This window comes from Macaca nemestrina, chromosome 16 (genome assembly GCF_043159975.1).
Source record: "Macaca nemestrina isolate mMacNem1 chromosome 16, mMacNem.hap1, whole genome shotgun sequence".
In the NCBI taxonomy this organism is placed as follows: Eukaryota; Metazoa; Chordata; class Mammalia; order Primates; family Cercopithecidae; genus Macaca; species Macaca nemestrina.
This window is the reverse complement of record NC_092140.1, coordinates 40,534,496-40,549,126: the sequence shown is the minus strand read 5'-3', so window position 1 is coordinate 40,549,126 and position 14,631 is coordinate 40,534,496. Positions and strand designations below refer to the sequence as shown.

At 41.7% G+C, this 14,631-nt stretch overlaps 1 non-coding gene across 1 annotated transcript; it reads right to left on the bottom strand.

Moving 5' to 3' along the window:
- Window positions 1–12,115: 12,115 nt before the first annotated feature.
- Window positions 12,116–12,220, bottom strand: LOC112426656 (U6 spliceosomal RNA). The gene has a single exon (XR_003018048.1). It is a non-coding gene; the product is annotated as a U6 spliceosomal RNA (small nuclear RNA).
- Between the last annotated feature and the right edge of the window lie 2,411 nt (window positions 12,221–14,631).

Below are 14,631 nucleotides of genomic sequence, written 5' to 3'. Positions count from 1 at the left end.
GTAAGCCTTGATCGCACCCCTTTACCCCAGTCTGGGTGACAGAGTGACATCCTGTCTCAAAACAAAAAAAAAACAAAAAAGAAATGGCTATCGTGGATATAATGAAGAAATAGAAATTTTATAATATATTAAAATAAATCTCATGTAAGAATTATTCACATGAGACAAATGTCCTGTAGAAAGAAAAATTACCTTGAACTAAAATGAGAACTTGCTAAATTCCTCTTTCTTATTCTCTTTTTGAAAATAGTCAACTTTCTTTAAAAATGTAAATAGGCCAGGCGCCGTGGTTTACGCCTGTAATCCCAGCACTATGAAGGAGGAGGCCGGTGGATCACGAGGTCAGGAAATCGGTGAAACCCTGTCTGTACTAAAAATACAAAAAATTAGCTGGGCGCGGTGGCTCACGCCTGTAATCCCAGCACTATGAAGGCCGAGGCCGGTGGATCACGAGGTCAGGAAATCGAGACCATCCTGGCTAACAGGGTGAAACCCTGTCTGTACTAAAAATACAAAAAACTAGCCGGGCGCGGTTGTGGGCGCCTGTAGTCCCAGCTACTCGGAAGGCTGAGGCAGGAGAATGGCGTTAACCCGGGAGGCGGAGCTTGCAGTGAGTTGAGATCGCGCCAGTGCACTCCAGCCTGGAAGACAGAATGAGACTCCGTCTCAAAAAAAAAAAAAAAAAAAAAAAGTAAATATTTCTTTTTGGGATAATGTGAGAAATGAATACACTTTGCCTTCCTCTCCCTCTCGCACCCTCACTTGTAATCACAAAGCTATCGTTGAATGCTAGGTACCAAAGGTATTTTACTGCTGTGATATAAAATGGCGTTTGTGTGAAACGTAGATTTTAAGATTTCCCAGGGATGGAGCCGGGTGCATGGCTCACACCTGAATCCCAGCACTTTGGGAGGCCAAGATGGGTGAATCACTTGAGGTCAGGGGTTCAAGACCAGCCTGGCTAACATGGTGGAAACCCCATCTCTACTAAAAATACAAAAATTAGCTGGGCGTGGTGGCGCACACTTGTAATCCCAGCTACTTGGTAGGCTGAGGCTAGATAATTGCTTGAACCTGGGAGGTGGAGGTTGCAGTGAGCTGAGATCATGTCATTGCTCTCCAGCCTGGGCGACACTGTAAGACTCTGTCTCTAAAGCAAAACAAAACAAAAGACTTCTCGGGGATAGACTGGATAGAAGAAAAAAACCAAAAATTGAAGGTGCCCCAGACTATTGGTATCAGGGCAGGGATAGTGCAGGGAAAGGAAGTAGGAATTATTTGGAGTTTGAGAAAGGAAAAAAAGAAAATATTCTAAACATGGAAATGGTTGTAATTAGGAAATATCAGACATTATAGTTTAGACCTATACAGGGGAAAGTAAACATTCAAAGTGTGTTATCTTATTGATTAGCAAGGAAAAAAAATATATCTTCATCTTTTAATAAGGAACTCCTAGGCAGGGCGCGGTGGCTCACGCCTGTAATCCCAGCACTTTGGGAGGCCAAGTGGGGCAGATCACCTGAGGTCGGGAGTTCGCGACCAGCCTGACCAACATGGAGAAACCCCATCTCTACTAAAAATACAAAATTAGCAAGGCGTGGTGGTGCGTGCCTGTACCCACCTACTTGGGAGGCTGAGGCAGTAGACTAGTTTGAACCTGAGAGGCGGAGTTTGCGGTGAGCCGATATCGTGCCATTGCACTCCAGCCTGGGCAACAACAGCGAAACACTGTCTCAAAAAAACAAACACCAAAAAGGACTTCTGAATCAGGAGTGTTGTAGGACGTTTCAAGGGTAGGAATATTATACTTTTATAATCTACTCTTGTAATTGTTAGATTAATTGAAAATTAATAGTCAATCTGGCCTAGTCAATAATAAAGTTAGTTGGAATAAAATCCAGTGCTTAAAATTACTATAATTCAGTTAGTAAATGTCAACTGTATGCTTAGCTTTAAATAAAATTTAAAAGATAGCCCTGTTTTCCTCTAAGATTATATAAGGTTCTTACTGCAACGGAATCCTAAGTTGTTTTATATAGCTTTTCATTTCTAACAACTAGGTTGAATCTGTGCTACACAGATTTGGTTATTAATAGATATAATTCAGCCTTCTTCACTGAAATCAGTGCTTCCTTTTATTTCTTTCTGCTCTTGATGCAAGCTAGGCACATACTAGGCATTCAAAAATATTCGTTGACTGATGAACACAGTGACTGGATATGCACAATCAGAGTTTATCATTTTGAACTGCTACAGAAAACAGTTTAAAAATGTGGATTCAATAGTCCATGGTCATTTCAACTCATATTTTTTTCCCAAGTATCGGGAAAAAAATTTCTGGACAGATTTTTCTCCAGTAAAACTGAAACCTAAATTCGATCTATTTATTCAGAGTTCAGGCCCAACACTTCAATTATAGGAAGGTATGTCTATAACTCCAAATTCACTCCAAGTCGACGTTCAGCCCTGGGGAGCTAACTAGTGGCCTCAGTTCTTCCATTCCTTTCCCTGCTGCAGGAATCAGTCCCCTGGACTCTGATGTGTGGCTGGGTCAGCTGGGTTGCCCTGGGCAGACTTATTAGCTTGGATTCTTTCGCATGCAAAAGATAGCACCTGTGTGACTGTGCATATTGAAAATTCAATTTCAGGTGTATTTGCAAATTGGATTTTGAGGGGGAAATTTAAGCAAATCCTTTTGAAAGCAAATCCCTCCAAGGAGTGAGTAATAAAGAAACAAGAAGAAAAGTGACAATCAAAAACCTATTAAAATCTAGTTTCCAGAGAAGAAGCTGACTGTCTAATGACATTTATGCTTTCATAGCTAGGCATTTAACAGTCATTTTGTGTCAGTTGCTTCCTTTATACATGAAACGTGGCACATTTTTCAGTTTTCTGTATTTCTGAGACCTTAATCCCAACCACTCTTAAATGCTTGAAATGAGCCCATGTTTCTAAAAGGAGGGGTATTTTGTCCATCTGAATTTCTCTGCAGGAATCTACAATGATGCCTCAAGCATCAATACATGAAGTCAACCACTGTCATTCATCCAATTCATTCATTCCATTCATTCTTTTATTTAGCCCTAAAAATCCATGGTAAATTATTATGGCCAAGAGAAGGCTAAACCAACCAGCTGTTTAAAAACGTTAGAATTTGGGATCGCAATGAAGTTATGTGTCTAAACTAAAGGGAGAAATTATTAATTAATTAATTAATTTATTTATTTATTTATTGAGACAGAGTCTCTCTCCCTTGCCCAAACTGGAGTGCAGTGGCGTGATCTCAGCTCACTGCAAGCTCCGCCTCCCGGGTTCACGCCATTCTCCTGCCTCAGCCTCCCAAGTAGCTGGGACTACAGGCGCCCACCACCTGGCCCGGCTAATTTTTTTTGTATTTTTAGTAGAGATGGGGTTTCACCGTGTTAGCCAGGATGGTCTCGATCTCCTGACTTCGTGATCTGCCCACTTCAGCCTCCCAAAGTGCTGGGATTACGGGCGTGAGCCACCGCGCCCGGCCGAAATTATTCATCACTGATACTTTCAGTTCCCATTTCTGTTTGCTTCCTGTATTTTTTCCTTTTGTTAATTCCACTGCCTAACCCCCAAACCTTTACCCTCACCGCTCTATTTTGCATCTGAACGTTATTTGCTACTGCTGCTGTACTTCTCTGGGTTTAAAACGGGAAAGTAGGAGTAGATATGAGGAATCAGGAGCAGTAGAAACCTAGATCTTACATTTTGGTCAGATTGTAAATGTGTGATGACAATAAGATATGATCAACTTTTTGACCTTACCCTTCAGCTCTCCAGTTGACGTTGGTTGTTTGGAGGGGGACAAATCCTGACTCAGGATCCAAGTATCTTTCTTCCCCTCCATGGTAAATAATGTAATTCTAATTGGAAAGACAAAATTATCAAGTTTTAACACATCAATTGGTTTCTAAAATCCTTTTGGAATAGTCTAGTATGAATATCTTTAAAAAGTGGGGTTGGGATTTTATTTGATATCTGTTGGTTTCTATCCGTTGCAGTACTGGAGCCTGTTAAAAATAAATGCCATATAGAGAAATGTTTTCCGAAAGCAAAACCTGATGTTTGCAAAACTTATAGGCTCATGGGTTTCTAACTGGGAGTGTGCACACAGACCCCTCCAAGGTAAATACATACATTCTAAATTTACCTGAGCGCTTTAAGCAGCTCTTAACATCCTATGACAAGGAGAACATTTGTTAATCAGAAAAATTACAACCTATTCATACTTATTGTTTGATTATTTCTCTGCTGACCTCTGAGGTCCCATTGTTGATTGAATTAGTTATAGTAACTCATATTTATTTTAGCAACTAGCTAATATAAATGCAAACTCTTCTTATCACCAGATGATTGATAGGCACATTAAGAAGTTGTTCAGCAGGTTGCTTGGTTTGAAGAAATGTTTAAATCCTGATGGGTTACTTTTTTATCAGCAAAGAGTGGGAATTAGAACAGATAAGCCCATAGTAACAAAAATTTTATTTTCTAAGTGGAATGTTGTCAGTTCTTTTATATTTGATTTTGCTTGAAGCAGTAGATTCTATCAGTTCCCTTTTATAGATTTAAATGTATTTTGGAGGTATTGCTCTTCTATTGTTGACTGGAGAAGGTATCCTATAAAGAATATTGTCAAGCAGCTGAAGGTGATGAAGTATCTGTTGGCACTAATGTGACTTTTTCTTTCTTCTTTCTGTTTTGTTTTTGCATAAAACATCCATTTTGTAAAGGCTTTCAGGCACTTGAACTAAGTTAGCCCCACAAATGCCTAACATATTTTTCACTAGTAAAAGTACTGTTTTGATTTTTTTTTTTTTTTTTGGTGACAGAGTCTCACTCTGTTGCCAGGTTGGAGTGCAGTGGCGTGATCTCGGCTCACTGAAACCTCCGCCTCCCGGGTTCAAGCGATTCTCCTGCCTTAGCCTCCCAAATAGCTGGGATTACAGGCATGCGCCACCACGCCCAGTTAATTTTTGTATTTTCAGTAGAGATGGGATTTCACCATATTGGCCGGGGTCTCGATCACTTGACTTCATGATCCACCCGCCTCAGCCTACCAAAGTACTGGAATTACAGGTGTGAGCCACCCAGCCCGGCCTAATTTTGGTATTTTTAGTAGAGATGGGGTTTCACCATGTTGGCCAGGTTGGTTTTGAACTCCTGACCTCAGGTGATCTGCCAGCCTTGGCCTCCCAAATTGCTGGCTTGAATCGCTGCACTTGGATCCTTCTCCTCCTCCTTCTCCTCCTCTTCCTCCCTCCCCCCCGCCTCCTGCTCTTCCTCCTCCTCCTCCTCCTCCTCCTTCTTCTTCTTTTAAATGGAAACATGAGCACAATAGGGTAAGGTAAATTGCCCATGGCTATCCAATAGGTGAGTGACAGGATAAAAGTTCATAGGTCCTCATCCTTAATCTGGTCATTGGTGTATAGGCCCAGGAGTGCTTCTTAACAACTGGCTGTGATTTTCATTATAATATCTTTTCCTGAGTACATAGGTACTTTAGTGATAAGCACTAGAGAAGGGTCTAAATATGGACACGATGGGTTAGTCAAAAGAAATGACTGAAAGTTTCTTCTTGATTGGAAACTGAATAACGTTCCTAGAAAATTCTGTTGAAGCTGGGTACAGTGGCTCACACCTGTAATCCCAGCACTTTTGGAGGCTGAGGTGGGTGGATCACCTGAGGTCAGGAGTTCAAGACCAGCCTGATCAACATGGTGAAACCCCAGTCTCTACTAAAAATACAGAATTAGCCGGGCATGGTGGTACATGCCTGTAATCCCAACTAGTTGGGAGGCTGAGGCGGGAGAATCGCTTGAAACCCGGAGGCAGAGATTGCGGTGAGCCAAGATCGCACTCTATGAAGCATGTATTTGCTTCATAGAATTTTTACGAGATGATACAGTAATCCAAGCAATTCTCTATAAAAGTCACTAAAAATTCTCTATAAAAAGTCTCTACTAAGAATACAAAAATTAGCCAGGTGTGGTGGCGGGTGCCTGTAATCCCATCTACCTGGGTGGTTGAGGCAGGAGAATTGCTTGAACCCAGGAGGCGTAGGTTACAGGGAGCCAAGATCTGGCCACTGCACTCCGGCCTGGGTAACAGAGTTAGACTCTGTCTCAAAAAAACAAAAAACAAAAAACAAAAAAACCCCAAAAAACTCGCCTAGAGTCACCTGCTAGAGGTTTCCGGCTATTTGGAGATTTGCTGGCTCTGCAGTGGACATGATGGCATATTCGTGGATAATGTGGAGAGTGACAAAATGGCAGAGTGTCTAATTATTAATCAAATCACAGATTCATATCTCTCTCCCCCTCCTGCACCAGTTTCCTTGGAGACACAGTTTCTCGTCAATTTTTTGAATTGCATTAATATTAACTATGACTTTGAATCAGGAAAAATGCAAAATATCTGAAGAGTAGTATTTATATCTTCCACGTGACATTTGCATCACATGGATAAACGTTAAAAATGTTCTTGAGAACACGGGAAAATAAGGAAATAGAGTTCAAAAATAAAGTATAGAACTTGTTAGACAAGTTTCTGTTTAAAACTCAGTGGATTATACCTCTTTGTTTTAAACCATTAGAACAGCAATGATTAAATATCAGATTCCTTAAAGAGTCACTAGTTCCTTTTGGAAAGTTTTGATTAAAGCATTGTATTTATTAAACTGTTCTACCCACGCATCTTTCCTTCAAGATGTTGTTTTTCCCATGTCTACTGTTTTATTACATGACAGTTATTGAAAGGTTAGATGTGGTTTAATTTCTCAAGATTTATTTTTATATGTCATAAATCAAACTTTGTTTTTTTTAATACATCACAAGAAGCAGTGTTGTCTGTTCAAAGTGGGTGTCAGGAGACCTGGGTTCTATTTCTGACTCTGACATGTGACTTTGGGTAAGTTGATGAATTCCTCAGTGTCTCAGTCTCCCTAGCCATGTAATGGGGATAATAATATCTCCCTTTTACCTACTTCACAGGTTTTTTTTTTTTTTTAAAGGATTAATTAGCTGATGTTTGCAAGTCACTCTGAGCTCCTTTGATAAAATACAAAGCACCATTATTTATGACAATAATAATAGTGTCTCGACCAGTAGGTTTCCTTTCATCCAAGGATGGCAAAGTACTTTACCACTGGGATTGCAGCTTTACAGCAGATTACTGTGTGGTGGCTGGCTCTCCTTGAAGAAACAGATGGTAATGAGCAGTCTGGTTTTCACTAGAGAGTAATTAAGTCTCCCACCAACTCATTGAATCATTTGCATAAACTTCCCAAGACAGAAGTGCAGCTCCCAAAAGAGCTGGGAGAAGCTGAATTGGGCTCTCATCCCTCATTACTATTTATAAACAAGTCACAGGGGATGTGGATCTTGGAATATCAATATTTTCAACCCCCAAATCGATTTGCTGAAAGGTTGCTAAAGCATGGGAATATTTAGACAACAGGTAAATTAGGTTCAACAAAAACATACATGTAAGAAGCGTGGGTTACCTGAGGGTCTTTCAGGGTGTGTAAACCAATTACGTACAAGCCCTGTGATCTCTCCTTGGCAGTCTGGTTAGACTAACTTTCAGTTAATTGACAAAGACGAATTAAGCACCTGACTCGTGTGCCTGTTTCGGGTTATTAAGAAGAAAAGTGTGCGATGTGGTACCTGCCCTCAAGTTGTTTACAATGTATTTGAGAAGATGAAACTAAGATACAGGAAACAATTAGTGGAGTATGGAAGACAGCATATAATTAAGGGCTAAATTGTGTGGAACAGACCACAGGACGTTGAAAGAAGGAAGTGGTCTATATGGACCAGTGTAGTTCAGGAACGCTTCACTAAACAGGTGAACTAAAGAAGCATGTTTTCCATGAACCCCATACGTATATAGACCCACCATATACCCACAATTTTTTTTTTTTTTTCAGATAATTTTTTTTTTTTTTTTTTTTTTGAGACAGGGTCCAGCCCAGGCTGGAGTGCAATGGCATGATCTCACTGCAGCCTCGACCTCCTGGGCTCAACCCATTCTCCCACTTCAGCCTCCCGCATAGCTGGGACTACAGGCACTTGCCACCACGCCTGTCTAATTTTTGCATTATTTGTAGAGACAGGGTTTTACCATTTTGTCCAGCCTTGTCTGGAACTCCTGAGCTCAAGCGATCTGTCCCCCTTGGCCTCCCAAAGTGCTGGGATTAAAGGCGTAATCCACTGTGCCCAGCCCAGAATTAAAAAAACAAACAAAAAAAAAAAAATAAGGAAAAAAAAAAAAAAAAAAGCATGTTTTCCATAGGACCAGTATATGAAGGGACAGTGTGCTTGTGTTGGAAGATAGGGTAGAGAGGGAGACTTGACTCTGGTAATGCGGGGCTTTGGTGGCCAGGCAGGGAGGAAGAAGAACAGAGAACTTAGAGAACTTTCATAGTCAGACATAGGAGTTTGGACCTAATTTAATCCCTTTTCTTTTTTCTTTTCTTTTCTTTTCTCTCCTCCTCCTCCTCCTCCCCCTCCCCCCCCCTCCTCCTCCTCCTCCTTCCTCTTCTTCTATTTTTTTTAAACGAGACAGGGTCTCACTTTGTCACCCAGGCTGGAGTGCAGTGGTGCAATCATGGCTCACTATAACCTCAAACTCCTGGGGCTCAAGTGATCCCTCTACCTCAGTCTCCCAGTAGCAGGGACTGCAGGCATATGTCATCATGCCTGGTGAATTTTTAAATTTTTTTGTAGAGATGGCATCTTGCTATGTTGCCCAGGCTGATCTCAAACTTCTGTGCTCAAGCAATCTTGCTGCCTTGACCTCGTAAAGTGCTAGGATTACAGGCATGGAGCCACTGCACCTGGCCCACTTATTTTTAAAGACTGCAGAACATAGGGACCCAGCCGGGTGCAGTGGCTCATGCCTGTAATCCCAGTATTTTGGGAGGCTGAGGCTGGGAGGATCATCTGAGGTCAGGAGTTTGAGACCAGCCTGACCAAAATGGCGAAACCCCGTGTCTACTAAAAATACAAAAATTAGCCGGACATAGTGGTGGGTGCCTGTCATCCCAGCTACTCGAGAGGCAGAACCGAGTAGCTGGACCAGGGAATCAAGAATTGCTTGAACCCGGGAGGCAGAGGTTGCAGTGAGTGGAGATTGTGCCACTGCACTCCAGCCTGGGTGACAGAGCGAGACCCCATCTCAAAATAAAACAAAACAAAACAAAAAGAAAAGAAAAGAAAAGATAAAAGAACATAGGACCTGATGAAGGCAGTATTTTGTAATGCTTCTTTGGCAACAGCATGCAGGAATCACCGGAGCAGAGAAGACACCCAGAGCAGGGAGGCTGGCCGGAATCGGATACTGTAATCTACAGTGGGTAGAACTTTATCTAGAAGGATTGTGGTGGACATGGAAAGAAATAAGTAAAAGTAGAGCTTTTAATGACAGCTTACTACATGCTGGAAAGGTATCTTATTCTCACAACAACCTAAGGTAATACTGATATAAACTCATGTTAGCATTGATCTCCTGATATGGAAACTGTGGTTGAGGAGGTGAAGTTGTGACTTGGACCCAGAGGTGGTATGTCTTAGAGCCAAGGTTTGAGCCCAGTATGAATCCTAAATCACTATTTAGATGGAGGAGATTAATATGGGAGAAGTAAACATTTTGGCCAGAGGATAGCCATTCAGTCTAGTTAGGAAAACCCTGGGTTAGACAAAGTTAAAAACAGGTAATTTTCTCTCCCTTTATTTCTAGACCTCCGTGGTGTCCTCTAGGGTGTCCTAGACCTCTGTGGGGCTATTGCACATAGTGAATCTGCAAGAGAATTTAGTCTGAGGAGCATGTCTACACTGGCGTCGTGTAGAAGGCATGTGGAAAATGCTGGCGTGAAATCTTCCTTCCTAGTCATTCTAAGCTCCAAAATCAGGAATACCAGGGGGCCCTCAGGACTGGAAGTGAGGGTATTCCAGGGACTGCTAGAGAGCCAGAGGTTAGGACTGGGATTAAGCAAAAGCAGGAAATAAGAGAAGCAGACACAGGAGGCAGCTATCAGCCTGCCAAACTAGATTCAGGGACTTGCGCATTCAAAGCGGGAAGGTTTAGGTCACAGGCAAATTAGTTCCAGAGAGAACCTAGTGCCTGGAAGTCCAGTTTCTGCGCCTGCTGCTGGGTCCTTCCTTGCCTCACTTGGTTGGACTCTGCCAGGTCAGCCCGTCTCAACTTCAGCATCTCAAAGCGTTAAGGCCGAGCAGCTGATGCTCTTGATGTGGCGCTTACCAGAGGTTAGTAGTTTTTCCTGGTTAGAAAAAGTGTTCGAGAATTAGGTTGTGGAGGAGTGGTTTGATTTGGTTGATACCCTGGAGGCCTAGGTTGTGAAATTTTACTTTGACTCAAGATGAAATTGGGAGTAATTCTAATGAGAAAAGAAAGTGCTTGAAGAAGAGGATTCTTGCTGATATCTGAGGCTTTGGAAGGAGAAAAGGTTAAAACAAAACTACAGCTGAGTTTAAAACCCAAGACCCCTTAAACACTGGCTGGCTTTAAAACTCTACTACAAATGATTAGAGCATTAGCCATGATTTCTAAAGCTTGCAATTTCACTTATGAATCTACACACTGATTACATTTTGGATACATTTGGCAGCCAAAGTAGAGCAGGAAATCATTATTGGATACAAAGGGCCACACAGGAGGAAGTTTTTATTGGCAAATACCAACTTATATATTCACAGAATCCTATCATCTTAGTCCTAGAAGGAATCTATCCCCCCTGCCTTATGAAGGCCTTCTCTAAAATGTGTCCAAAGAGACAACAATCTCTTCTCATTTAATAACCTGCCCCTCTTCCAACTCTCTGAAATGTATTCCAACCTCTGATACTCCTATCGTATTAATTTAAATCCTTTTTTTTTGGTTATCTCCTCTGTGAACATGGAAAACAGTTATCATCTTTTCTTTCAAAACTCTTCATGTTCTAGAAGGCTGTAATTACATTTCCCTCAAATTTCTCAGCTTTTGATGGAATAATATACATGCATATTTCTGACATTTGTTGACTTCTGAGGATGTGTAGGGCACTGAGCATGTCACATAAATTATCTCATTTAGTTCTGACAAAAGCCTGCATAATATTTATATTGCATAAATTTTATATAAATATAATAATTACACATGAGATAATTCCCCGCCCCCCTCCCCACTTTCTCTCTATACATAGTAGAAGCTCCTTGTAAGTTGGAATTCTTCGCCTCATTTGAGAGAGAAAGAAATTGACACTTGGGGTTCAGAGGTTGATAATACCTTTCAAATAGTTGGTAAATAGAAGAGCCAGGATTGAAAAACTGCCAATGTTCATGTGAACACACAGATTAAATTTCCCAAACGTTTGAGTCGACTTCCCTACGATTTTTTTTTTTTTTTTTTTTTTTCAGATGGAGTTTCACTCTTGTTGCCCAGGCTGGAGTGCAGTGGCTCAGTCTCGGCTCACTGCAACCTCTGCTTCCCAGGTTCAAGTGATTTTCCTGTGTCAGCCTCCCGAGTAGCTGAGATTACAGGCACCTGCCACCATGCCCGGGTAATTTTTGTATTTTCAGTAGAGATGGGGTCTCACCATGTTAGCCAGGCTGGTCTCAAACTCCCGACCTCAGGTGATCCACCCACCTCTGCTTCCCAAAGTGCTGGGATTACAGGCGTGAGCCACTGCCCCAGCCCACTACGATCTTTCTATTCTTCTTTGACTCCTTTGCTTTTCTTCTCTTATCCTTTCCTTCATGCTGCTTTCTTTGACTATTTGACTATCTTTACTGTTCTTCCTAGCATTCATTTTTATACATTACACATATATTATTTACATATTATAATATTTACACATGATATAGTTTTCCCTTCACTTTCTATCTAAAGTAGAAGCTGCTTGTAAGTTGGAACCATGACTTATGTATAATTTATTGACTTTTTAGACAAAACATTATGCTCGGAGTGATGATTGTTTTATTATGGTGTAGAAAAAAAAGGTTCCTATTAAGAGGAAGACGGACACTTTTATGAGGTCAAACCATTTCTCCTTCCTGCAAGCTCTGAAAGCATCTTTACTTTTTGTTTTCTTTTTAAGGAACGCTTCATGAATTTGCGTGTCATCCTTGTGCAGGGGTCATGCTTAATCTCTGTATTGTTCCAATTTGAGTAGATGTGCTGTTGAAGCGAGTCCCTGAAAGCATTTTGTGCAAACGCAGCCAAGTGTAGCAAAAAAAGAGGAGGTGGGTGGGTGGTGCTGGGGTCAGAAGACATGGGTTGAAATTCTAACTCTAAAATTTACTACTCGTTTGACCTGAGAAAGTTACTGTAACTTTCTGAGCACCTGTTTTCTCCATGGTAAAATGGGGATGATGATACTGATCTTACAGTGTTATGAGGATTACAAAATGCAATAGGGTGGGCATTTTATATAGAGCTGGGCACGTGGTAACTGTTACAATGACAGGTTTCATCATTAGAGTATATTCTATTATTGTACGTCTCTCACAGAAATCACTTTCTTACTAAGCAGTAAATTCTTCAAGGGCAGAGACTGGCCTTCATTTTTCTTACCACTCCCCTCCTTTCCAGCTTAATGCCGGTCACACGGTAGCATGCAACACTTTTTTGGTAATGGTGTATGAGAAGGAACCCTAGTGAGGAATCCAGGCTGGAGAACTCTGTTAAAGACTCTTTGAAAGTGAATGCAGGGTCTGGGTGTGGTGACTTATGCCTGTAATCCCAGCACTTTGGGAGGCTGAGGCGGGAGGTTGGCTTGAGCCCAGGAGTTCAAGACCAAGAGTTCGAGACAAAGTGAGACTTCATCTCAGCAGAAGAAAAAGAAAAATTAGCTGAATATGACACTAGGGTGGCTCGTGCCTGTAGTCCCAGCTGCATGGGAGGCTGAGATGGGAGAATTGCTTGAGCCCAAGAGGTTGAAGCTCTAGTGAGCCATGATTGTGCCACTGAACTCCAGCCTGGGTGACAGGTCAAGAACATGTCTCAAAAATAAAATAAAATAAGCTGAATATACATGGAGTCTAAAAGCTATACTTTCTACCAGGCCCTAGAATAGTGTTCTACCTATTGAAAATCCAAGTGATTATATTTTCCTTTCTTTTTTCTTTCCTTTTTTTTTTTTTGAGACAGAGTCTCACTCTGTCACCTGGCCTGGAGAAATCTTGGTTCACTGTAACCTCTGCCTCCTGAGTTCAAGTGCTTCTCCTGTCTCAGCTTCCCAAGTAGCTGGAATTACAGGCATGCACCACCACACTTGGCTAATGTTTGTATTTTTAGGAGAGACAGGGTTTCCCCGTGTTGGTTAGGCTGGTCTCAAACTCCTGACCTCATGATCCTCCCACCTTGGCCACGCAAAGTGTTGGGATTATAGGTGTGAGCCACTGTGCCCAGCTTCAATATTTTCATCTCTACTATTTCATTTAGCTCATTTAAAAATATGGAGATAATTTAAAAAATAATGTCCTGTTCTTGCCTTGTAGATTCTATTCTTTCTCAAGCTGTATACACATTTCAAACAAAGTTATTAATATCATTTAAAGTGATTTGTCCAGGATGATGTAATACTCTTTTCACTGCATGCCTTTGTATTCTTTTAAAAATTGAGACAGGGTCTTGCTATGTTGTCCAGGCTGAATTTGCACTTCTGGGCTCTAGCAATCCTCCTGCCTCAGCCTCCCAGTAGTTGGGACTACAGCTTCTTGCTACCTTGCCCAGCTCCAAACTTATTTTAAAGTCCCTTTCAGATTGTTCTGTTACTCCTACTTCCTGTACTATAAATTCTTCCTTTCTGTGTATTTAATGCATCCCTCTCAGGAAGGACGTTGGTTTCCTCTGGTGTTAAGATTTTTGATGGTGAGCTCATTGTCAAAGACAATTGTTTGAAAGGGTCCAACTGCTCTGGACTGTGGCAATATCAAGTGGGATGTTTCTCATTGGCGTCTGCTGTGATCCTCCAGGGCTAAACACACTAAGAGTAGTTGCTGCTATTAACAATAAGGCCTAGAGCATAGGCCATAGAGAAAGTCCTAGAGATCTCTTCTTCCAGGCCTTCCTTGTGTAGTCAGACAACCAGCACGTGGTTACAAGCATGTCCTGTACTTTCTAAGATGCTGGCAAGGGCTTTGTTAAATTCCCCTTCTTCTTATTCTCCCAAAACTGTCCCTCTGATGTGGGGAACTAGATGATCCAAATGGGTTAGTTATTAAGAACCATGCTGTTTATTATTCAGGACCAAGCTTTCTGAAAGTGTTTACTGAATTGATTGGGCGGTGATTTTTTCCCCAAGAATGGAAGTGAAGCTCATGGGTACATATATTTCTAGGGTCTTATTTCTAGCTTAAAGAAACTTTCAGGCTGGGCACGGTGGCTCACGCCTGTAATCCCAGCACTTTGGGAGGCCAAGGCAGGTGGATCACTTGAGGTCAGGAGTTTGAGATCAGACTGGCCAACATGGTGAAACCCTGTCTCTACTAAAAGTACAAAAATTAGCCGGGCATGGCAGCTTGTGTCTGTAGTCTCAGCTACTCGGGAGGCTGAGGCAGGAGAATTGCTTGAACCCAGGAGGCAGAGGTTGCAGTGAGCTGA